We start from the raw sequence: 26559 nt of genomic DNA, 5'->3' as shown, positions 1-26559 counted from the left end.
AATCAAAAAACGAAAAGAATTCATAGTCTTTAATTGCAAAGTAAGCATTGAATTGCAAAGATACTTTCATATCTGTCATCTGATTCAGGGGACAAATAAAATAATAATCATCTACACAAAGCTGATACAGAAAAGAGATATGATAGATCACAGACTCAACCAAATAAATGAAATTCAAAAAGTATAAATAGAACACCAAGAACTCAGAACATAAGGATATCCTACCAACATCCTTTATCAGATTATTCTTTGCCATAAGCACCTGGAGCTCAAAATTGTAAGATAAAAACCATCCAAATTGTTAGTAAAGTTCCAGGATCTGTGCTTTATTGGAAGTATTATTGCTATTTCTATTTTTATGATTAATGATGAAAAAGCAACTTTCCCTGTTGAGGTTCAAAATCAAAGCAGATAAGGCAGACATTAAAGCAGATAAGGTAAACTCAGCAAGAATGAAAGGGCAGATTGGATGGAGTATGGACTGTGTTGAAAGACACAGGTCAGAAAACCTGAGGAAGTCAGGGGAGGAAAAAAAAGAAAGCCTATGGAGACAGTCATACCTTTACTGAACAGAGAGAATCAAGGTTGACTACCATTCCCCAGAGTGAACTTTTTCCTTCCCAGCATTTTCTTTGAAGTAGTCTCCATAGTGGAAAGTAGTTGAAGGGATATTTTATGGCTGATGGTAAAGATATGCTGCCTGTTTCTGTTTTTGTTTTTAGGAAGGGCAAAATAAAATGCTGCTTTGAAAATGGTAGAATTTAGTTTAGCCTTAGAAGAAATAGCTGGGCTGTAAAAACCTACAGTCTCTGTAGTAGTACAGCAAAGTAAATCAAGGACTCAACTTTTTCCTAGCACTTTTATGACTGAAGGAGAAGAGGATGTTGCTGGCCAGCAGGGAAACAGGAGGATGAACTAAATGATTTCAAGGACTCCTTCCTGCTGGTTGATTTGGAGATAATTGCACAGAAAAACAAATCAGCTCACTAGGCCTTTGGTTGACCGCCAAGGAAGTGATTGAAAAGATTTAAACATACTGAATAAAAACTTTCGGGTACATGAACTGATTAGAATATCTTAAGTGCACTTCCATGAAAATTCCTGCAGATGTGAAAATATGTTTCTCCTTCTTGTATCTAGTATCTGCTGTCCTCGGCAAATTTAGCCCTGGTGTAGCTCTAGCACTGAGGCAGGAGTTTCAAATTACTGATGAGGTCTTCTGCCTCTTTAAAGGTGGTATTAAGAGTACCTAGGAGTTCTGAGCAATATCGTCCCTTTTTAGATCTGTCCATTCATCATGATCCCGTGCCAGAATTTGTTAGGTAAACATGATTGACAGACAGCCATCTTTATCCTTTATATGGCTAGAGGTCAGCCCTGGTGGAAAGTAATGCTTTTTTAATTAGCTGTTAGAGGATTGTGTTTCCTTTGTGTAGATTGCATGCTGCTCTCTCTCTCAGCCAGTATCCAAAGTGGGTATCTCTTATGCCTTTTGTGCTTCGTATAACTCAGATAACTGAAGAACAGTCATAAAAGATTCATATTGAAGTTGTTTTATAAAAATTTGCACAGCTGGCAAAAAAAAAAAAAAAGAGAGAGAGAGAGAAAACATACTTGAAATAACAGAGTCCTCAGAAAGGAAAATGAACAACATTTTCAAGGCTATCTTGGCAAATAATGACTGTAAAGAGAAAACTGTTTTGTCACAATACTTCGGCTGCAAAAATAAAATAAAATAAACACAATTTTTAACTGTAATGTGCAAAACATAATTTCCCTCTGAGGAACTGGTTCTTCCATTTAAAGGTAAAATAAACCCCTGAAACACTTTTGGTTTGGCAGAGTTTGCAAGAAAAACAAAGCAAGCATTCGTGACTAATTCAATGGCACTGTACTTCTTCCGCATCTTTTGTGAAGCAAGATGTTCATTTCAGCAAAGGCTGATTATTTTTATGCCTAAAACAATTAATTCAGCAATATGTGAAAACACTGTGAAATGGAGAATGGATGTGCACAAAATGTTAATACATATTCAAAGCACGTGCTTTTTATTTAAATATAAAATTGTTGAGCTACAAAACATTCATTCTAACAGTGAGGTTTAAAATATAAACTTCTAAGTACTTTATAAATACAGTGACTTGATATTATGGTTTAGTATAAGGGCTAACGTTATATTAAGATCCCCAAAACGAATTTTATACCTTATGAATTAAAAAATAGAATCAGTTATTTGAATGCAATGCATAAATAGGCCCAAATTCTTTTGACTAATTTTGTGCATGTCTAAGTTGGTCTGTTGATTTTCTTTATTGTTTTCTGCTTCCAATGTCTTTTTCTTTTAATTACTCTTTTACTTTTGGGTTTATTAGACACTTCTTTTTTCTAATGCCTTGAAGTGAAAAGCTTAGTTGATTTGAGACTGTTCTTCTTTTGAATTCTTTCCTCCGGTATGAATTCTTTCTTTCTTTCTTCCCTATCTTTCTTTCTTTCTTTTTCATTAAGAGGTAGTGTGATGTTTAAGAGCATGAGATCTGGAGCCTGAACTCTTCCACTTGATAGCTGTGTAATCTTAGGAAAATTATTTAAGCTCTCTGTGCCTCAGTTTCCTAGTCTGTAAAATGGAACTAAAAATAGTTTCTGCCCATCAGATTATTAGAGAAAAAGTGAGTAAAGGTAAGTAAAGAACTAAGAATTTCTTTGCAATATGTGCAATTTGAGTGCCATTATTAGTGGCATGCATTCATAAAGTATATAGAGCATATATCATGTATATGTGCTAAGTCGTTTCAGTAGTATCCAACTCTGCAACTCTATGAACTGTAGCCCACCAGGCTCTTCTGTCCATGAGGCTTTTCCCAGCAAGAATACTGGAGTGTATTGCCATGCCCTCCTCCAAGGGATCTTCCTGACCCAGGGATCAAACCCATATTTCTTATGTCTCATGCATTAACAGGCGGGTTCTTTACCACTGTGACTCCATGGACTGTAGCCTGCCGGGCTCCTCTGTCCATGGGGATTCTCCAGGCAAGAATACTGGAGTAGCTTCTCATGCCCTCCTCCAAAGAAAATTTACCACCAGCACCACCAAGTATACTGTACATTAAATAAGCTTAACTTCATTTAAATAACACGTCAGCATTACTAAGTAATCCCTCGTTTTTTGGTGTATGCCTTACTTCTTAGTGTATACAAAAATATTGGGTTATATTTAGGAAAGAAGAGAAAAATCTGTTTGTGATGGTGATAGCATGATGAGACCCAGTGATGGTCTCTATGTCAATTGTGTGCAATTTCAACATAGACAGACCTGGAGAAGTCTCTGTGGCATGTCTTGCTTATAATAAGAGTTAATTCAGTATAATTGTCCTTATTAGTTAATTAAGCTCTAGAAAATTAATTCATTACTAGTCATATTCCTTCTCTTTCGGGTGACCTGGAGGATATATGTTTAAACAAACATCATGCAAAAACAAATACAGTTATCCCCTGGTTCCAGGACACCCACATGTACCAAAATCCACAGATGCTCAAGTCCCTTGTATGAAATGGCACTGCATTTGCATATAACTTACGCATCTCCTCTAGCATAATTTAAATCTACTTTAGATTACCTATAATACGTAACACAATGTAAATGCTAAGCAAATAATTACAAATACAATGTAAATGCCATGTAAATAATTGCCTGGATCATGGCAATTTTAAGTTTTGCTTTTGGGGACTCCTGGAATTTTTTTTCAAACATTTGGCTGAGTGGAATTTCTGAATGGAGGAACCCCCAGATACAGAGGATTAGCTGTAGTTCATTTAAAGCAATAACTACATGGTCAGATGAAATGCATAATTAAAAAAAATTCAAGATGAAACAGTTTTAGGAGACACCTCAAGAAGTTTTTTTGCTAGTTCCATGCTTGTTGTTAGGCAGGAAAATGCTTTCTCCCTGCATCTTGCAACTTGGGACAGAAAAATCTGTCTGCACAATCTGAAACATGGACCACATTTGCAGTCACTTGAATTTTTACTTTGCTAAGGTTGAGTTTTTCCCACAAAAGGGTCATAATGGCTGTCAAAGAAATCCACATATAAAATTTGTTTACCGCAGTTTAAACAAGCCATTTAATCTGCAGCTGGTCTGGCCGCCTGTGACAGTGCAGAGGGTGCTGAGCAAAGCACCAGCACAGCCACCCCGTGTGCACAGCCCAGAGGCGAGTTTTTACACCATTTCTCGCCAACAAATGGTATCTTTGCTCTCTGAGTGTGATCACAGGACTGGGAGCCGGGGTGACGACCGGAATTAAAATGAGGAGAGGATAATCCAATTTATTGAGCATTTATTATGTGCCAGGTACTGTGAGAGGTAAGCTTGTTACGTATTATCTCATTAGATGGCCTGAATAAAAGCGAAATTAGAAAAGCCTTTCAGAATGAACAATTATATGAGGATTGAGGATTTCGAGGGTTAGCTTTCTGTCTGTGCTGGTTGGGATAGAAGTCACAGAATAAGACTTTTAAATGCTCTTTTGAGGAGGGTTTTTAATGTATCTCTTTTCCTCTGTATTATATGTTTATAGGACCAGGATTCTTCATTGCCATAGGAACACTCAAATCCAAGTATCAACAAATACATAAAGTTTAAAATGCATTGGCTTAATTAACAATGCATATACAAAGTTTAAATGCTTTGGCTTACTTATTATAGGAATAGATTTTAGCTGTACATTTTCACTAATCTTAGTTTTTCTGAGATCTACTTTTGAAAGGGAATATGCCACGTTTGGTGTTTCACCTCACTAAAGTACACCATGGAAAAGGGTCTGTGAGAAATTTATGTACAAAGGCAGCATGATGGGTCTAATTAGCTGGAAGAATACCTGTATAAACGGGATCTGCCGGACACAATAAACTGCCCTTCCCCCACTTACTTATATAATAATCCTGGCTTTCAGAAGACTAATCACTACACACCATCTACACAGCATCTAATTTCCTCATCAAATTTCTCTGCTGAGTTTAGCCATGCTTGTCAACTTCCCAGCTCCCTCTTCAATAACTGGGTTTATTCTTAGTGTCTCACCCATAAACATTCCTATGAGCAAACCCATGAAAGAATGAAGTCGAAATTTCTTTATCGCTCCCTCTTTCCAGAAGGTTTTACTGCTCCCACTCCTGGGAAAGGTCACAGGTAATTTGGGCTAGTCGCTTCAGGGTGGCAGTGAGCACATTGTGCTCTTTTCTTGAAGCCTCTTGCTGACCACCGAAGGGGACCGCAAGCTGCGGGGACACCATTTAGGAAAGTGGGTGATGAGGGCAGCAAGTCTGCCTGGCTCCGGCTCTCTTTAAGCACAGATGAAATTGCTCAGATTCAGTTTCAGGAGAAATACAGCTTTTCTACAATCAAACCTCTTCTTTATCGCTTGTATACTAGACGTTGCTTTTTACATGGAGCTTTTATTTATTTATTTTTAATTAATTTATTTTAATTGGAGGTTAATTACTTTACAATATTGTATTGGTTTCGCCATACATCTTACATGGAGCTTTTAAATCACTTATTGTGGTAAAGAAAGGTGCCATGAGTGGACTGAATGATGATTCCTTTTCATCTTAATTGTACCATTTGACCATGGAATCATCTTTTAGTCTCTCCCACTGGATCTCCTCGAAACATCTGCCTTTCTTGAGTCTCAAAAGGCAAGTGGACACTCAGTAAGTTTGGACATGCGTAACAACCGAACTGGCTATTTCTAAAATACGGCTGACCACATCAAGCATTATTCTCAATTGCCAAAGGTAAAAACAATCCAAGTGTCCATCTGTGAATGGATAAATAAAATATATTACAGTTTGACCCTGAACAACACAGGAAAAAAAAAAAATACGGCTGGCCTATGGTGCTATACAGGTTGAATTGTTACCCCACCAAAAAAAGAAAGATTGGCGTCCTAACTCCCCGTGCCTCAGAACGTGACCTTATTTGGTAATAGAGTGTTTTACAGAGGTCATCAAGTTAAAATAAGGTCATTAGGATGAGCTTTAATCCAGCATGACCAGTGTCCTTATAAAAAGAGGAAACTGGCCACAGACACACACACAGGGAGAATGCCACGTGAAGTAGAGGCAGAGATCAGGGTGCCGCAGAAGTCAAAGATGACCAGCACTCCACCGAAGCTCAGAGACAAGCACAGAACAGGCTTAGAAAGGGCTGCTGTGATCTGCTAATGCTGTGATCCTGAACTTTCAGCCTCCAGAACTGTGGACCACACATCTCTGTTGTTTCAGCCATCCATTTGTAGTACTTTGTTAAACCAACCCTAAGAGAGGAAGATGAGTCTAACGATAAGTTCCAAGCTATTAAAAATATACAGTAGATGGATCTGAAAACTCATTCTATCTCAACAAATAAGTCAGTGGTAGTAAAACCATTAATGGGCTAGAGTCTGCTGTTATATAAGCATCTTCTTAAGCAAACTAGAATTGATCTCTCCTTCTGTCTATGTGGGCTTCTCTCATAGCTCAATTGGTAAAGAATCCACCTGCAATACAGCAGACCCCAGTTCAATTCCTGGATCAGGAAAATCCACTGGAGAAGGGAACGGCTACCCACTCCAGTATTCTGGCCTGGAGAATTTCATGGATTGTGTAGTCCATGGGGTTGCAGAGAGTTGGACACAACGGATCGACTTTTACTTTCACTCTATGTGACTATTAAACTGGAGAAGTGTTCTAGGGCCCTCCAAAGCAAAAAACCTCTAAGCTGCAATTTCTTAACCTCTGCCCTATTATCAGCTAGATAATTCTCTGCTGGGGGCCATCCTGTGTGTTGTAGGATATAGCATTTCTGGTCTCTACTCACTAGATGCCAGTAGCCCTCTCCCTGGGCACGTGACAAGGTCTGCAGACATTTTCAAATATCCCCTGGGAGGCAAAACCACCTACCTCACTCCCATGAAAATGACTACTCTAAATATGTTTTCAGGGACCAGTTGCAATCTTGGAATGCAAAACAATAAAAATAAATTATAATTTGTATTCCCTGATCCCTGGTTTTCAATGGCCTTCAAAGAGTTTTTCCAAACCTTAGTAACAAAAGCCTTGTTTTATTCCCAGGCAAACCAATCCTATTCAATTCTAGGACCATTCACTGAGAACTTCACCTTGACCTCCTAGGTTGGGTGGAGGAGGCTAACACACGTGAAAGAGGAGACTCCTTGACACATGAACCTTACAAAATTGGCCTCCAAAAGATATCTTCCTTTTTGTAGCTGGAAGTTTTTGCCTAACAAATATGTCCATTTGGCAAGTCCCATCTTCTTGTCCTGAAGGTGGAAACAGAAGTTAATGTGAGTAAACATCAATTCATTTGGAGAAAAGGACTGTCTTCAATGGCTGTCAGGCACCTTGCCACAGTAAATACTCAGTAAATGTTTATTGCATCAATGAATGGCTTTTACTCCTCAAAGACAGGGAATAAAAATAGGAAGCTTCAGACAAGACATACTGAAAAGCTGCTATATTGTTAAGGGCACGTTTAGTGCGTGAAATGAGTCTTTTTACTCTACACTATTTTTATATTACTCATTTTTAATCCCAAGATATGCATTTGGATTAAAAATAGGAAGATTTTCTTCTCTCTTGGCTGCCTGTATTGGAGATACCAGTATTTATTGCCTTGACACTTTATGGTAGCATGATGTTCAGCTCACAGGCTCTGGATTCAAACAGACATGAATACATGAGTTTGAATCCCAGATGCAACAATCCTTTACCGTTCCTTGTCCCACCCCAGCTTCAGCTTTTTTTAATCTGTAAAATGGGAATAATATGACCTGATAGAGCTATTATGGGATCCAATAGAGCAATGCTTGCAGAATACTTAGCTTAGTTATAAGAAAGCATGGTTACTGTTGATTATTTTTTCAGAGTTAGACATTTTCCAAATTGATCCACATAAACGTCTTCTTTCCCTAAATCTTCCTAAATGACTATACTCTTTTACCACAAAGATTTTTTCCTATTGTTTTTCATGGCAGGAAAAATAAGAGATGTCTTTCTAAAATAAAGGTCAGCAAACTTTCCTGTAAAGGAACTCGTAGAAATACTTTGGGCTTTGCTAGATGATCTGTGTTTCAACTACTCACCTCTGCCATTATAGCATGAATATCACTCAGTCATAAAAAAAAGAATGAAAAAATCCCATTTGCAGCACCGTGGATCGACTTGAGATTATCATACTAAGTGAAGTAAGCCAGACAGAAAAAGACCAATGTCATATAAAATTGCTTATTTGTGGAGTCTTAAAAAAGAAAGAAATAGATGCAAATGAACTTATTAACAAAACAGAAATAGAGCCACAGACATAGAAAACAAACTTTTGGTTACCAAAGGAGAAAGTGGGGAAGGATAAATTAGGAGTTTGGGATTAACATATACATAGAACTATATATAAAATAGACAACCAACAAGGACATACTGTATAGCTCAGGAAACTATACTCAATATTTTGTAATAATCTATAAGGGAAAAGAATCTGAAAAAGTAGGTATAAATATATTTGAATAACTGCATCACTGTGCTGTACACCTGAAACTACCACAACATTGTAAATCAACTGTACTTGAATGTAAAAAAGAGACAGCCATAGCACTGTGTCACCAAATGAACATGGCTTGGTTCCAATAAAACTTTATTTACAAAAGTAGTATCCAGGTTGGGTTTGGCCCACAAGCTGTGGTTTTGTTAACATTTATTCTCAAAAGAATGAGCAACTTTCCATTTTCATATGTCTCTAGCCAAGCTTTGCATGCTGGTGACTTATTTAAAAATAACTACATATATAAACCATGCTCTCTCCTTTCTCCTCAAAGTTTTGCATCCCTGTATACAATTTAGATTAATAGTAATTACACTGGGCTTGGAAATCATGGGATGGAATCAGGACTGAGAACATCAACGATTCATTGTAGTAAAGAAAATGTTGGGTAGTTCTTCTGTATCACTTCTGCTCAGGTGTACAAGTTGGACCTGCGTGAGCTGCAGGCCTATGCACGTTGACCCCAGAGTGTGGCTGGGGGAGACTGTGCTGGAGCCTGTGGGAGTGTCTGAATCCATCCTTCTGCTGCTCTTAGCAAAAACCAGTGAAGGGGGACTCTCTTGATATGACCTCCCACGACATCAGAAGCATTAAAGCAGGACCTGCATCTTTTTTTACTGGTTTTGTTTTTTTTTTTTTTTCACTTTTAAACTTCTTATTTTGTATTGGAGCACCAATTAACCAGCTTCCCTGTTGGCTCAGTCCATAAAGAATCTGCCTGCCAATGCATGAGACATGGGAGACGCAGATTCGATTCTTGGATCAGGAAGATCCTCTGGAGGAGGAAATGGCAACTCACTCCAGTCTTCTTGCCTGAGAAATCCCATGCACAGAGGAGCCTAGTGGGCTAGGTCCATGGGGTTACAAAAGTTAGACATGATTTAGCGACTAAACCACTACCCACCGATTAACAATTTTGTGATGGTTTCAGGTGAACAGTGAAAGGATTCAGCCATACATACACACGTATCCATTCTCCCCCAAACTTCCCTCCCATCCAGGCTGCCGCATGACATTGAGCAGAGTTCCATGTGCCATACCTTAAGGACCTGCAGCTTATACATCTTGTCGTGATCATAAGGGCCCAATGCCAGGAATGTCATAAGCGCTCAGGATGTTGTGCCCAATTTATGTTTACAAACCTCTGATCTCCACAGTCCAGACTTTGAGTGGTATCACAGTTCAAAGAATAGTTCACAAAAGTCACTTCAAAAATTTTTCAGTCATTTATTTCAGTTTTTAATACCACGATGGGTTGCCAAACAAAGAATATCTGTTTAAAATCTCCCTTTTTGTCTGCCATCTATATCCTTGTTTAATGAGGTTAATTAAAAGTTGTTTACTAATCCCACTACACTCTAGACAGTGCCTCTTGGACCAGGGCATGGGATTCTCGGTTTCATGGTCTGGTCCCTGACTTGACAAATTCCCTCAAACAAAATTCCCTGCCGTGTGTGTCTCTTGCCATGCTCTCCTTTCCCTTTTCTTCTGACTCTTTGTCATAAAGCTGAAAGATCAGTCTAGAGATAAGCCACACTGTTCTTGGAAGGCAGCACAGAGAAAAAGCTAGGAGTCCTCATGAATAATTATTTAATCCCATAACAAAACTATGATGCATCTTGATTATGATGTTGTGTTTTGAAACCTTCAATCAGAATTCAAACAAGCTCCTCTCCCTTCTGAGAAATGAAAGAGTAACTCCTAACCCTAAGGCAGAGAAGAAAATGAGACGTTTGACGAGAAGTATGTAACAACCACTGCCACCATTCATAATTGGATGTTCTTTGTAGCAGGTAATTTGTGGCCTGCAGTGCGGGGACACTTTTCCCTTTCTTGAGAATGCCAGTCCTGTTGATGTTCAAAGTCTGCATGCAATTTGTACTGAATTTGGGTGTATTTGTTTTCTATCATGCGTGCTAAGTTGCTTCATTTGTGTCCGACTCTGCGATCCTATAGACAGTAGCCTGCCAAGCTCCGGTCCATGGGATTCTCAAGGCAATAATATGGGAGTGGGTTGCCATGCCCTCCTCCAGGGGAATCTTCCCAACCCAGGGATCAAACCCACATCTCTTAGATCTCCTGCATTGGCAGGCAGGTTCTTTAGCACTAATGCCACCTGGGAAGCCCTATTTTCTATCACTGTGCGACAAATTACCATAAACTTAGCTGCTTCAAGTAACACTCATTTATCATTTTACAGCTTAACTGATTTCTCTGCTCATGGCCTCACCAGGCCCAAATCAAAGTGTCTGTCAGGGCTGTGATCCCATTTAGGGCTCAGGATCTTCTAAGCTCACAAGGTTGTGACTGAATTCAGTTCCTTGCTGCTGTAGGGCTGAGGTCCTTGTCTTCTTTCTAGATAGGAGCTGGGGGTCAGTCTGAGCTCCAGCAGGTCCCAGAAGTTCTTGCCACCTAGCTCTCAGGGGTTGAGTGGTGGCTGATTCCTTGAAAGCCAGCAGGAGAATCTCTGACCTCAGGGGGGGCTCCAATCCCTCTTTTAAAGGGCTCACTTAATTAGGTCAGATCACTAAAATAATCTCTCTTTTAGTTAATTTAAAGTCAACCGATTAAGAACCTGAACTACATCTTTTAAATGTTTTCCCCTCTGCCACATAACAAAAGATAATCCCAGAGTTGACACTCCATCAAATTCACAGGCCTTCAGTTCAATCAGTCAGTTGTGTCCAACCCTTTGTGATCCCATGGACTGCAGTACGCAGGGATTCCCTGTCCATCAGCAACTCCCAGAGCTTGCTCAAACTCTTGTCCATCAAGCCAGTGATGCCATCCAACCATCTCATCCTCTCTTGTCCCCTTCTCCTCCTGCCTTCAATCTTTGCCAGCATCAGGGTCTTTTCCAATGAGTGAGTTCTTACCCATAAGAACTTCACAGGTCTTACCCATACTCAAGGTGAGGGTGTGTACCCCAAAGATCAGGAATTCTAAGAGTCAACTTAGAATTCTGCCTACCACTGTGGGAGAGAATCCCGTGATGGAAATGTCAACAATTAACCCCAAACTACTCTATGCATATGTGTTTATACATTTATCTATGTATGTATGTATATGTGTGTGACACACTCATATATCCTTAGGAACTCACTTCTGAGGATGGGTTCCCCCAAAGTGTAAAATCCCACACTTAAGATTCACAACATAGTTAATTTATTGCTTAGTTATTAAGACTATTCCATGAATGGCATATGCATTTAAAGCTTTCACTCCATGAAACCAAGTGAAATCTTGAGATAAGTCTAATGATAGGAACAGGAGCCCAGATGTGCCTTTCAGCAATGACTTTCTCTGGCCTGGAAAACTACAAAGTGAATTTGAAACCACAAGCAACACAGTGGCAGTCACATGGATAAGATTAAAAAAAAAAAAAAGAGGAAGAACAGAAACATCAGGAGCCTTTAAGCTGTTTTCTAAATTCAGCATCAGCAGAATATTTATGTTGGCAGCATCCCGTATCTCGCAGCAGGAGGTTTGACAGAGGCAGTCTATACATAACCCATGCAAGCCCCAGATCAAGAGGAGAGTATTTGCATAAACAGAATCCTAGAGACCGTGTCATCACTATCTTTCTCTTCCTCCTTCCTCCCTCACCACGCTACAAGCGGGTCATATTGAGTTTCCTGGGCTACCTTCCATGAACATCAAGGAATGCAACATAGATGAATGTTACATTGACACCAACATTGCCACCACCGAAAATTGTTTGTCCACCCTTTTCATTTCTCGGTACCAGCAAGCATCTGAAGACTTTGCACCTGTTCTAGTTAGCCCTGGCAAATGCAGCCTGTATTTATATTAATAGAATGATGTTTTCATAACAAAATGGATGTGCAGCCATCAGGGACTCACTCTGGATGCTCTCACAAGAATACAGGTTGGGGGAGGGGGAGCTCTTACATAAAGCCCCATGGCAAGGGGAAAAGACGCACAAATCCCAAGCTGAATCATCAGGACGGTTTGAGAACTTGTTCAGGAATGACCAGACTCAAGGACTGGAAATTAAATTAGATCCTCAATTAAGAGGAAAATATGCTGGAGATAAATGGGCTTTTCATGGGTAGTTCGGAGCTCTGAACTTTTTAGTATGCCATCTCCTGTTTCTGTCATTTGTGCCTTATCTCCCCTGGGTAGAGCTGAAAACGTGAGATCATACTTGGCTCCATTCCTGAAAGTTTGTTTTGAGTCACCAGTGTAAATATTGCCCACCCAATCTGTACATTTGCACAAATTAACTGAAACCAGCTACCCATTCCTACTTCATATTTGGCTGTGTTGATTAACCCTGACAGCTGTAACCTCATTAGTCCGAGCTCTGGCCAGAGCAAAGCAGCTGTCAAATTAGGAAGAAGTGGACTTGCTGAAGTCGCCTATGGACCAGGCATGTTAAAATCAATAGATGCTCTAAAAGCTTTCCGTTATGATTCTAATTCAATTATGCTATGCGGTGGGCTTTTCACCTCGATCCAGAATATGGGCCTGAAATTGGTTGTTTATGGAGAAAGCAGAGGCTCTATCATAAAGCAAGAACATAGATTTTTATCTGGAGAGATGTGTATCAGTTGAAAATGGGTTTTTAGCATGCATTATAACAGAGACATTTTCATATATTTTCAAATATTAGTTCCTAATGTATTTTTTGGCATGAGGAATTTTGTTAGTTTTGACAAGAAGCCAACAGGGTCCTGACTAGAGAAGTAAGAAAGATCCTGCAGCTGGTCCTCACGAAAAAGTAGAGATAAAAAGTGAGGAAAGAATTAGAACACACTCCAGTAGGAATATGACTTCCCTAAATAGAACACAGAAAGGGTAGGGAAGGAAAACTTAATATCTTTTCATTTAAATCTGGAGGTTCAGGAAAAAAGATGGTTTTCCATCCTCCGAAGTGTTGCAAAGATCAGTGGAACCAGGTCAAGTGCAATGTTTAAACTTCCCTTGCAGCATCTTCATTGTGAGGACATAGCATGGGAGAGTTGAAGAAGTTCTGAAGGAACAATCTGGACACCTCAGTTCTCATCCCAGTACAGGTCCCAATTCTGCCACAGCCCACCAGTGGGGACTTGGAACACGTTCCTTAATTTCTCTAGATCTCAGTCGAGTCCTTTATAAAATACGGAAGTTTTTCAGATCATTGCAATGGCCGCCTCTATCTCTAGTGACTGAAGACACTTTGCACAAATAAGAAGCTTCTCCACCATGGCCCAAGGTGGATCCAAGTTTCCATCTAGGGGTCATTCTCGGCTACTCTTTCTGCAATGCTCTTTAACCTATTATGCAAACAGTTGCTGTCCTTTGGCGCCCCCTGGTGGTGTCTGGAGCTTTTACTTCCCACTTTCACACGTGGCCTTGAAGATAAAAATGCTAACCGTGGGAACCATCCCTGGTAGAACCCAGTCTGCTGTTCACCAAGGGGAAAAACAATCCAAACCTTCACCGTTGCTGCATTAGAGCTTTAACACACTGCTTTTTTGAGGCTTAAGGAAGCAGGCTAATTTTTTTTTAAAGAAGTGGTATTCTTCAGATGCTTTATTGACATAAACAGTATCAACTCCTAACCCACTTCAAGTTGAAGGATTTAGAAGTGGTAAAGACTTCTACTTTCATTATTGTGAGAAAATAGACTGATAAAATAAGAAATATTTATGTAGTTAGTAGAGGCCAAGTGTTCTTTTGCACATGACTAATTTAAATTACCAAAAATTTAAATTACCATCATTAGATAATGATGCTCCAATGTTTCCCAAATATATATTTTGGTAATGAGAAAGCACTGTAAGTTTACTGAGGCTTTCCCCATAATGTCCTTCAGTTTAAAAATCATTTACATGAAAAACTCCGAGAATCAAAAGTTAAGTAAGATGAAAAAGTAAAGAAAATCATATTTTTGTTTTGGAAAGACAGGTAAATATATTTTAAGCATCACAAGCCATTGGAAATAAACTTCTTCCCTCAATCATGATAATTTACATTTAAGCTGGTAATTAGATTCTATTTGCCTTCATCGTGTCAGTCCTACCTCTTTGGTTTACAATTGCATTCTGTTCCCTTTGCTTCAAAACAATACTGAAACTTAGTAAAAAATTGTCTTTGATTTAGTGTGAAAGCAGATACAACATCTCTAAGTCAAATGCCAAAAGTTAGGACTATCCAAATCAATTAAGCAAATACAGTGTGAAGGAAAAGGGGAAACCTTATGAAACTTTAATTATTCTGTGTTAACTCCATCGACTCCACTATGTGCTAATGGAAAGTTCTTTCAAGGCTAATACATTTCCATGCATTTAGTTGGTTATGATTACAACTATGACTGTTTCCAGGTAGGGTTAAAAAAAAAAAAAAACACAGTCACAGGAAAGAGAAAAGTCAATATTCCCTAAAGGAGAAAAACATTTCTTTGCCATGTTTTCTTGACTCCTTCTGGCAAAAGGCTGTTAGCAGTTGCACCACACAATTCAACCAGAGCTTGTCTCCAGAATAAAAAAAAAAAAAAGAAATATAATTGCATCTCAGAGATTTGGTTTGGAAAACCTGCTTTTGTTTCCAATGCCTCCTCTCTTCTCAGCCCCATTTATAAGCATTTTCCAAGCTCTTTACGAGCATTTTGCCTGCCTCTCCACACTCCTAAATATCACCCTCTGCTCCCTACAAGCCAGCCACGTTTTTCAGCCTTGGCCAAGGAATAAAACATTGGTTCACCTCAAAGGCTACCATTAAATTTACCTCATTTACTGACCAGCAGGAGGTGCACCCACCCTACTGGGGTCAATGCTAACTATAATGCCAGGGAGTTCATTGGCACCCCAGACTGCTCCCCTGTTTAATGACTGTTGGGCCCCTTGGGCCAGGTAAATTCTACTGTTGACATGTTGGTGGCAATGCCCTTGAAACACCTTTGATCCATCTGTCCACTTTCTCCATTCAGGGATGTATTTAACTGTGTGTTGATTAAAAATAAACAGATATGGAGAAGTGGAGGAGGCAAAGGGAGCTCCTACTGGAAGAATAAGCCATTTATACTTCTCTGCAATAGATACCAGGGCCTATAAGGCCATCAAGTTTAAGAAAAATAAGGCCTTGAGAATTCTGCTCTCTGAATAGACCCACCATGACTCTTCTATTGCCCTTGAGATGGGCAGCAGGAACTGCTCGTGAATTTGCCAGCTCACTGAAAGACACGCTTTCATGGCTGAGCAAACATTGGGCATGGATTTCTTTGCTTTTCTTCATCATCACTTTGCTCTTCTGTAAAAAGATGAGCTCCCTCCGCACAGTGACTATGTTGAAAACAATCGTGAGTGCTTAGATACACTAATCTATGGTAATAGTGTCTGTAGGATCTGCTTGTATTTTTCAACTGGCTGATAAAAATCACACTCCTTATAAAAGGAGAGGGGATTTCCTTGTCTTTATGAAATTAAGCACATAAAATGTGCCAGCTAAGAAAGTCTAGAAATCAGCACAATCGTTTTGTCTGTAGACTGTCAAAGGCTCCCAGGCAATGAGCTGTTCTCTGTTCCCATTTTACCCCGCAGACCTGCCTCCCTCAGCCCTGACCCGGAGTGACCAGGTTAGATGGTCAGAGCTCTCAAGTCTAAATGCTGATTCAGGCCCTTCTGTCTTTGCTGCCAATAATAGTCCATCTCGGTGCCAGATTTAGTGGTGGTTTCTTATGATGTGGATACCTGTCCAGCAGGGATTGGACTGTGACCACAAGCCATTTTTTCTTAAGCCACAGAATAACTGTCAGATGGTAACTGCTGATAGTTACTACTTGCCAGGTTCAGCAGCCTCCAAGCCAGAGACTCACATCCCGTAGTAAGGCCACTGAACAGGCCTATCCCACAGGGAGGTGGACTTTTTGTCAGTATGTAAAAATTCCCTAGGGTAATAATTCAGTGTTTGATTTTCAGTTCTTCAAAAACAAGCAGATCAATACTGAAAAGCGAATAAAGGACTCCTGTTCTTTTCTCTCCTACAGATCAGTTCTTCTTACTCTTGTATTAATACTTTTTCTCTTTTCTTGCACTTGCATTTTTTACTAAAAGGCACATACATTTTTTTTGTCATCAATGGAAACTCAGCATTTTTAATTACAAGTTACGTTTATGTACTGCCTTCCCCTGAGAATGAAGAAAACTTCAGAAATGCTTCTTAGAGCCACTTTCTTTTGTGGGCAGAATCCCATTTTCCTCTCATTTTATAGAATAGGAATCTATGCATCTACTCTGGAGTAGCCCAATGCAAAGCAAAAGATTACACCAGAAGTACAGGGTAGAAACAAGCAAACAAACAAAATCAGATAATAATTCACTGCTACTAATATTGTCATGATATGTTGATGCTTCTACTCTTGAATTGAGTCTAGTTGACTTGGATGATGTGTCTCTGGTGAAGTGTGAATGTGGACAGGTAGAAATTTGCTCTAGGGAATGCTGAATTCCTAAATTTCCTAGAAACTCCAGATTGTGCCAATCTCTCTTTTCCATTTCTCATAAATTAATAGCATTGTTTTTTATACTTGTGTCTGAAAAACATTATTCCTTAAACCATAAAGTATTTGTAAAACTCTTAACAGTAAAAAATATTTCAAATAGTGAACCAAATATAAATATATAAATATAATTACATATATACATACTATGTATACACACACACACACAATGTGTGTGTGTGTGTGTATGTGTGAAGGAAAACAGTTAAATATGCTTGTAATTATTGATTGATTTATCGTATTTGGGCTTTGGGATTAAAAGCATACTCACTGGGAAAAGTACATGAAACTTATCTCAAAGTAAAAAGATAATTAACCATCTAGAAGCTATTATATCTTTTTTGACTGAAATTGATAGTCTTTTCTTAAATAAAATGTGTAAATATTTTTATCTGAATAAGCTTGACTCTCTAAGATTTTTATCTCAGAAGCAAAATAGACTATGGTAAAATTTTCGTATGTAAATAAATTCGTCTTTCTGCATTTGTAGGAAATAAGACTTGAAAATCTTAAAATGGAAACATCTTGAGCTTCTTGTGGTCTGATTCATTCCTCATATAGACGAGTACAATGAGAGCCAGAGAGATGGAGTAAACTCCTTGAGATCATGAAACTGGAGTCAAGACCTCACAGGTGACTGATTTCAACCTCTCTATTCTTGCCTCAGTAGCTCACTATTTCAACAATATCATAAACTCTAAGATATTGAGATTTGCATGCACCTGTAATGTCACTGATATGGCCTCTTCTCTTGCATTTTCTTTGTGGAAAACCCAACTCAAACAAACTATGTTCTAGCCCACTGGCTCCATTGACTTCCAGCCTTGTTTTCCAAACCATTTGCTGTAATATCTACTAAATACCAACATTACCTTACACATAGATGCCCATATGTCTTCTCAGTTCTAAGCCTAATAATGTGAATTGTACCTACAAACACTGGACAAACAAAACAGGAAATAGATCAAGTCACCGCAGACCAAACTAGGGAATAATCAAAAGTTTCCTGGATGATCAAGGACAAGAGTAGGTTCCAAATACTCTCCATTGATCCTCCTCTAGCTTACCAAAAGTGTCTTGGAAATAGTGATTTAGAATGAAATACAACCAGTTTCTGATAATCATTTCAATTGCTACGTTTCCTTGGACACATTTTCAAAGTACTTGAATGAAGCCCCACATGCAAATTATCTTCCCTGAAAAGAAAGTCTTTGTTGGCAAGTTGGCCGTTCATTTTTTGTGGCAATGGCATAGAGACACAATGTATTTTTAACTTTCTTGTTTTGTTCTTGTCTTAACTGACACTAGTAATTTAAGAAATGTTGAGGGCGTTACTGAATATAAATTTGAAAAAAAATAGCTCTTCGAACTATATTGTTAGAAGCAGGATAAATATTCAATCAGAGATGAATCAAAACATTTGGATTGTACGTGGGCATATACCTTTCTGAAAGCAGACTCTTTCCGTGATCCCTGCCTTATGACGTGGCATCCATAAGAATCACACTGCAATTTGCACCCAATTGTGCTCTGAACAACAGAAAGCTGCCCCCACCCTCATTTGAAAGCTCTTTTTATAGAATTATTGAATTTCTGAGCTAGAGATCGTATGTGAAATATCTCATTTTGCAGAAGAGGAAACAGGTCCTGAGAGCAAAGATAATTGCCTAAAGATGCAGAATGTACTAAAGTTTGATTTAAAAATCCAGATTCTGAATCCTTAGTCTAGAAACGACCACTCTTCCTTTTAAAAACGGTTGACACTCTGTCTCACACTCAAGTTTTCTTTAATGTTTATGTTTGGTATTCCACTCTTAAATTCATTCCTGTTCCTTTCTCCTTTGTTCCCTTTCTCTGTTCTCTCCTTCCTTCCTTCTTTCCTTCAACAAAGATTGTTTTACAACATGCTAGTCATTGTGATCAGCTCCGGGATACAAAGAACAGAATATGGTCCATGACTCAAAGACCGTCTCATTTGTAGAGAAGATCAACATGGTAACCAATGAATTCCAACTCGTTTATATGGCTTATGACCCTCTCCTGTCTGGCCCCTAACCCACCTCTCTAGCTACTCTCCATCTCTCTCTGCATGCTGCACTCCAAGCTTGCCTAGATTTGGGGCAATCCCTATATTGTTTCTCCCATCAGTGTCTATTGCATATGTTCATGTTCTGGAACACTGCCTCTCCCTTACCCTGGCTGGCACCACGTCATCCTTCAGATTTCAGTCTAAATGCCTCTTCTCAGGAAGTTAAGTTTAAATCTCCCTGCTAATTTAGCAAACATTTGCATAATCCCTCTTTTCCTTACTTCAGTGATGTGTTTAATAAGGACAGTGATAAAGAAAGTGACATATTTATTTTTATATCCCCATTTACCTAATTCAGGTACTTGGCACCCAGTATGAGTTCAATAGATACCTATTGAATGGAAGAATTTGTGTAGCATAATGGGAGCAGAAATTAAAATAGTCAGTTATACTTGGAGAGGCATCAGTGGATATTATCCATGTTTATTTCATTTGAAAATTTAAGATAATTTTATAGAATCAAGTGAGTATGTATCATGCCTGATTTCCCGTATCATGTCCTGGTAAGAAATAAAAATCTGTAAAGAAGACTAATGTTGATCTCCACTATCTATACCCCAATCAATTTTCTAATATAGGCCTATAATCCCTTATTTATAAGTCTGAAATTCAAAAATTTTTTTAAAGTCTGAAAAGTGAAAAATTTTCATAAGTATTGGCAGCAAACTAGATCATAACTAACATGATGTTTTGGTCTTTATCCTACTTTGTAAGGATTCATGTTTTGTTGCAGAAGTATCAACGTCATTAGTATCGGGGTTTCCCTGGTAGTTCAGCTGGTAAAGAATCCACTTGCAATGAGGGAGACTTGGGTTCAATCCCTGGGTTGGTTATGGCAACCTGCTCCTGTATTCTTACCTGGAGAAGCCCCATGGACAGAGGAGTCTGGAGGGCTGTAATCCATAAGGTCGAAAAGAGTCACATACGACTGAAGCAACTTAGCATGCACATGTCTGTTATACGTTTGGTTCTCTAGGTTCACAGAAAGGAATGTGATTATTGGTCAGGATTATCCCCTGGAGAAGGAAATGGCAACCCACTCCAGTATTCTTGCCTGGAGAATCCCATGGGCAGAGGAGCCTGGCAGGCTACAGTCCATGGGGTCGCAAAGAGTCAGATACGACTGAGCGACCAAGCACAGCACAATCTTTATTGATTTCACATTTTATGAATGTTCTGCTACAGAAATGTTTGGTTTCTAAGTTCTCCCATGAAGCCGTATAATCCTAAACTCAAAACACGCCTGGTGTCAAAAATTATGAAGGGAATTATGAACATGCATTGATTTACTATCTTGTGTTTTGTTCAGATTATTCCATCCAGGTTTTCCAATTTGCTCCTTGATTAGAATTTTCTCTACTGAGAATAATAGAAGTAAAACAGAACTTTAGAAAACTAAAGCCGTAATCATAGACCAGCACTGGAACCTGTGTGACCTACGATCCTGAAGAAAGATCCAGAATGCCCTCCTATTTAAATGTATTATATTGAGCTTCACAAAGAAATGAAACAAAAGTGTTCATAAATTGCAGGAAAAGTAAAAAGTAAAACACTAAAGAGAATCTAAAATGACTGCTGCATTCTCTACTATCTACACTCAACATAGAAACGGAAAATGTGTACCCGTCCACGGAGGAGCTCAGAATGGTTTCTGACCGCAATGCTTGCCAACGCATTTTCACAGCACACAAACCAAAAGTTTCAGACTACCGGAGTGTGAGTCTGATAAACCATTTCCCCTAACTCCCTCTACACATAACTGAATTACCTACACTAAATCATACTCAGTTTTGGCAGGCAAACATCTTGGAAATAAAATGCTTTTTAAAAGCACTGATTTTTCCATTAATATTAAGCTATGAACGGAATTTGTCTTAATGTCCATCTATGTCCACAGTGGGAGCTTAAGAGCCACCCACTCATTTCCTTTCAATGCATACGTTTAAAGGGCTCTATGAATAAATGCACAATCTAAGAAATTCCCCAAAAGAATTAATTTTAAAAAACCTAAAAAACATTAGAGGAATGACAACAACAAATGATCTGCTGTTTTTCACAATTTCTAAATCAGACAATAAAAATGCCACTTACTTAACATGCAACATCTATCAAGTCAGCTCCGTTGCTAAGTATGTTTGCCCAAGAGATAAGTCCTGCATCCCAGTCAATTCCTAAAAGAAAAACAAAAGCTCTACAATCTCCCTCCTATCTTGACATGTTTTTAGTTGGTGAAAGATGACTGAGGGAAAAGACACTCTTTGATGAAGGTTGAGAGTATTTGGTAATTCTTGGTGAGAAATGTTATGGAAGATCCATTAGAAGAATAGATGACCACAGTTCTGTGGCCTTAGAATAAGACAGCAATAAACTGGCCCTGTTTCCCAGGAAGACAGGCAAATGGCCAGGAAGGGCCTCCCCTCACAGCAGCGTTTTCAGATGTCCAGGGGAGTCTCTGCGGCTTTCTGGTTGGCTGACAGCTGGGCTATTACAGTGCAGCCATGGATCATTACAGATTGGCACACACCTACAGAGCAGAACCACCTCGAATCCCAGATACGCTGTGTTCGCTCAAAGGCATGCTCTGTGGTATCCAGAAATTAAGGGAGGTATAATTTACAGTGTGAATGTGTACTTTCTGGGCTGACTAAATTTAGAATTTTCCATCTATATTAGGGAGGTTATGGAATATGTACTATTACTTTCCAAACAAGTGTCAGTGCGTTTTTGTGTTTCTTTGTCTGAAGGATATTGCCTTCTTCTTTTTTTTTTTTTTAGCAGACTGGTCCAATAATGATAACAATGCAATGATCAACTCTCTACGTGCTATAGTATTAATTATAGTAACAGTGATATGCCAAAGACAGAGTAGTGAGATAGGTTCCCACACACCAGTCCATACTGGTGCAAGACCGCGCTGAAATCCTGACTGGTACATTACAAAACAAGGAGAACATAGTAGTTCGTTTAAAACACCAAATCTATCCTATTTACGAGACTGTTGTTTAGTCTGATACTGTGTCATTCCCATTCTCTTGGTATTAAAAAATATCTCTAAGAATGTCATAATGGTGATGGGATGGATAAGATGTACTGTTTCATTGCCTAAGGTCACACACAGCCCAAAAGCAGCAAATCTGAAATCCAAACTCAGGCAAGGCCACTCCAGAGCCCATGCTGTGAATCAGTTTGCCCCACTAGCTTTCCCTACCTCAGTGATCCCATCTGAAAAGTGGAGCACAATGAAAATACTCTCCCCAGGTTGTGAAAGCTAAATGAGTTTACATTTGTAAAGTTCTCCAATCTTGTCTGACATACAGGAAGTTCTATATGAGCAATTGTTTAAAAACAACAACAAAAAAATCAGTGTTTCAAGGGATTTCAGCCCATGCAGTTTAGCTGTAGATGTAGTCTTCACCCCTGTATGCGCCACTGCCTCGAAGTCATGCTGATTCACACCATTAAACACAAAATGAGTGTGAGAAACACCCACTAGGGTAAAGCATCACCAGTTTCAAAACTATCTGGGCTAAAGGCAATCAGCCATGGAAACGGGTAGTTGCCTTCTTAGCAACTAAAAAAAAAAACTAAAAATTTCATCTGAGTGGGAGGAAAAGAACAGAACCAGGTGGGCTGTACTCCCCAGGGGTCCCCACACTCATGCAGCTGTCCTGTGGGGCTAAGGAGGCTTAAAATACAACTAGGCATAATTGTCAGCATGACCCAATCCTGCCTCAGCTCCGGTAGGAAAGAAAATGTTTATAGCTGGGACATTTACTGATTGTTTTTTAAAAAGTCTCCCGTTGGCATTAGTTGTTGGTTTGCTTCTAAAAGCTCAAAATCTTAAGAAGAAAGTTGTACTTCTCTGAAAAGCTTGTGTGTGTGCACGCGTGCACACACACACACACACACACAGCATTCTCAACATTACTGAGTCTCTGTTCGTAATAAAAGAATAAGAAGCATGTTCCTACAGATATGAAAGGAGGAAAAAGGAGAGATTTTGAGTTTTTTCCCACCACCTCTTAAGCAGTAAACAAAGAAAAAGTGATGGAATTTTTACAGGTTCCCCGTTCCATGTCTCGCTATGTTTTGTCTAGTACTCATCAGCTCAATGTAAACATCACCGCTCTTGATGCTGCCAGGTTAGGAAAGGCTAGTTAGCCTTCCAGGAAATCACCAGCACTTTGTACTCTTGATGAGTGAAAATTTGATGGCAGAACGAACCAGAAAGACTGAGCAAATGTTTGGAGGCCCATTATATGTTGTTATTCAGTTGATCATGCTGGAGAACGATCCTGCCGATTAGCGCAGCCTTTACGAAGCATCTCACATCAGGAAGGCTGGCCACTTAGCTTTCTCTCCTGCAGCCTCCAACTCAAAACACAGCTCAGCCCTTTCATCACCCATCATAGTTTTGTAAATAACCCCAGCCGTATGAAAGGATTCTCTTTCTTTTTCCAGTAACCATGTTTACTGTAGACGTACAACATACAAGTTACGACATTTTGTTTTGGACTTCTCTTTTAATTGGTTTTTCTGACCAGGGACCCACTGTTGTTGAAACAGATGTTGTGGGCCCCCATAATAGCTCTCAGCTGCCAAAGGCAAAATATAAAACTGTGCCCGGTCCACACAGAGCAAATGACTGTGAAGACGGGGTGCTTATTACAAACAATCGAGAAAGCTGACACTTCAGACATGTAGCAACTTCTGGGTGATCATAGACAGAACACATCCAACATCACTCTTCTTGTGCCCTCTTCCCACTCATGAATAACTAACTTGAAGGGCAAGTACAGAATGAAGTACAAGTCTACCCCTTCCCAAAGTAAGAACACAGACACATACTCTCAGGAACTATCGTCCCGCTAACTCACAATGTGAAACCAAAAGACCCTCCTCCCTCACACTCTCACCCAACCTGCAAGCTCCAGCAAGCTGTAAATTTTATCTCCGTGTGAACTAGTTTCAGGTTTGAAATGACAACTTGATTTTTTAAAAAAAAATCAGTAATCCTAACTGTAAATGCAATATTTACCAGAGTGGTATGCTGGTAAATGTTTTAACAACAGGTTCTCTGGGGGAAACAGCCCTGATATGTAATATGTCCCAGTTTCCACCGTGTCGGTATCCCCACCATGATCAATTTCAAGCTTTCCGTGTGACATTACTGAATGCAGAGAAGGGAAGAGGTGAGGGGTGTCACATCATTATAGAATAATTCCACAGTCAACATAAAAATGTCAAGAGCATCAGTAATTGAGAAATGGTGAAAAATGATTATCAAAACGTGAGTTATGCATATTTATTGCCTTTGTTTACAGCTATGTTTGATTGCTGGGAGAAATGTCAATAACCTCAGATATGCAGATGATACCAGCCTTATGGCAGAAAGTGAAGAGCCTCTTGATGAAGATGAAAGAGGAGAGTGACAAAGCTGGCTTAAAACTCAACATTCAAAAAAATAAGATCATGGCATGCGGTCCCATTACTTCATGGCAAAAAGATGGAGAAACAATGGAAATGGTAACAGACTTTATTTTCTTGGGCTCCAAAATCACTGCAGATGGTGACTTCAGCCATGAAATTAAAAGATGCTTACTCCTTGGAAGAAAATCTATGACCAACCTAGACAGCATATTAAAAAGCAGAGACATTACTTTATGATAAATGTCCATATAGTTAAAGCTATGGTTTTTCCAGTAGTCATTTATGAATGTGAGAGTTGGACCATAAAGAAAGCTGAGCACCAAAGAACGGATGCTTTTGAACTGTGGTGTTGGAGAAGACTCTTGAGAGTCACTTGGACTACAAGAAGATCAAACCAATAAATCCTAAATGAAATGAATCCTGAATATTCATTGGAAGGACTGATGCTGAAGCTGAAACTCCAGTACTTTGGCCACCTGGTGTGAAGAGTCAACTGATTAGAAAAGACCCTGATACTGGGAAAGATTGAAGGCAGGAGGAGAAGGGGACAACAAAGGACGAGATGGCATCACCAACTCAAGGGACTTGAGTTTGAGCAAGCTCTGGGAGATGGTGAAGGACAAGGGGTCACAAAAGTTGGACATGACTGAGTGACTGAACTGAACGATGACAGTTATGTTAACTGGACATTTATATAATTTGTTGATAACGACTGTGCTTAACAACCAGCTTCCAATATTTCTGAAAATTTAACAATTGGCTCTTACAAGCTGGTAGATACTGGCTCCAGCACATACGGTCCACCAGCACATTATGAATGACCACTTAATACTTTTCTACTCTGTCTGTGGTCCTCCGTCCAGTAGCAACAGCATCACACTGGTAGCCCCCTACCCCACCCCTCTTCCAGAATCAGCTTCTGCATTTAATAAAACCCCCAGGTGACTCTTGCACACATTAAAGTTTGAGAACCACTGAGCTGATGAACAACTTGAGAGGATGCAAAGTTACATAGTAGAGAAGGAAAATATATATACACACCTTCACTTTTTAAAAGGCTAAAAACAAAAGCCTTTTAGACAAAACCGACAATCATCATGATGTTTCAAAGCAACTGCAAAGAACTGTGGCAAAACCCATAATGTTCCAAGATTCTTGTTCAGGTAATTTCGAATACAATGCGTGTTGTCATTGCTGTAGATTTGGGAGGCAGGGATTCTGCTGTTAAAACCTTTGAGTTCAAATCCTAGCTTTCTGCAAAATTTTCCAGGAGAGGAACAGTGGGAAAATGATTTAACCACTTTGTACCTTAAATATCTTATCTGTAAAGTGGGGTGATAGTAATAACACCTACTTCATTGAGTGATTGTAATGAACTGTGAGATTAAAGTACTTACACAACCTCCTGGTACATAATGAATGCTCATTAAACTTTAGTAATTATTACTTTTTCCTTAAGGGGAAAAAGTTCCAAACCATTCTCTATGCATCAACCCTCAAACATGTTTAAAATAAGAATTATGAACTGTTTTTCTCACTACATCATCTAAAACTTGATTTTGATCCGTAACTTTTATATTATTCTTGTTCCCTAAGACTCATAAGAAAATATAACAATTACAATTATTTCTAAAATATGTCCAAATTTCAGAGTGATTCATTCCAACCTTAGAAGTCACCTGGGATTCTTCTGGGAAAGTGTCTTGCATTCTTTAAAAAGAGACCAAAGAAGAGAAGCTGTCTTCTGCTTCGTTTTGTCTCACGTGCAGATGCTGTTGTGAACTCTGTGACCACAGGGAAGTCCTGAATGACAGAGAGAGGGGGGGAAGGAGCCTGACTGGGAGGCAGGGAGCAGGAGATGACATGAGCTTTCTTCCTGCATGACTTGGAGAAGCTCCACCTAAGAACCTTTGTCATTTGCAATAATGCTGCTGCTGCTGCTGC

General features: G+C 39.2%; 1 long non-coding RNA gene across 2 annotated transcripts; it reads left to right on the top strand.

Moving 5' to 3' along the window:
- Positions 1-4207: 4207 nt before the first annotated feature.
- On the top strand, positions 4208-24549 carry LOC113898829. 2 transcript variants are annotated; one of them, XR_003512748.1, is made up of 5 exons: positions 4208-4360; positions 10249-10386; positions 17587-17729; positions 18988-19091; positions 24510-24549. It is a non-coding gene; the product is annotated as an uncharacterized LOC113898829 (long non-coding RNA). The 2 variants fall into 2 exon arrangements; XR_003512747.1 differs by lacking the exon at positions 24510-24549 and adding an exon at positions 20495-20729.
- Positions 24550-26559: the final 2010 nt, after the last annotated feature.

Source organism: Bos indicus x Bos taurus, chromosome 9, assembly GCF_003369695.1.
Source record: "Bos indicus x Bos taurus breed Angus x Brahman F1 hybrid chromosome 9, Bos_hybrid_MaternalHap_v2.0, whole genome shotgun sequence".
In the NCBI taxonomy this organism is placed as follows: Eukaryota; Metazoa; Chordata; class Mammalia; order Artiodactyla; family Bovidae; genus Bos; species Bos indicus x Bos taurus.
The sequence above is the reverse complement of the archived record's forward strand: the minus strand, read 5'-3'. Positions and strand labels throughout refer to the sequence as shown.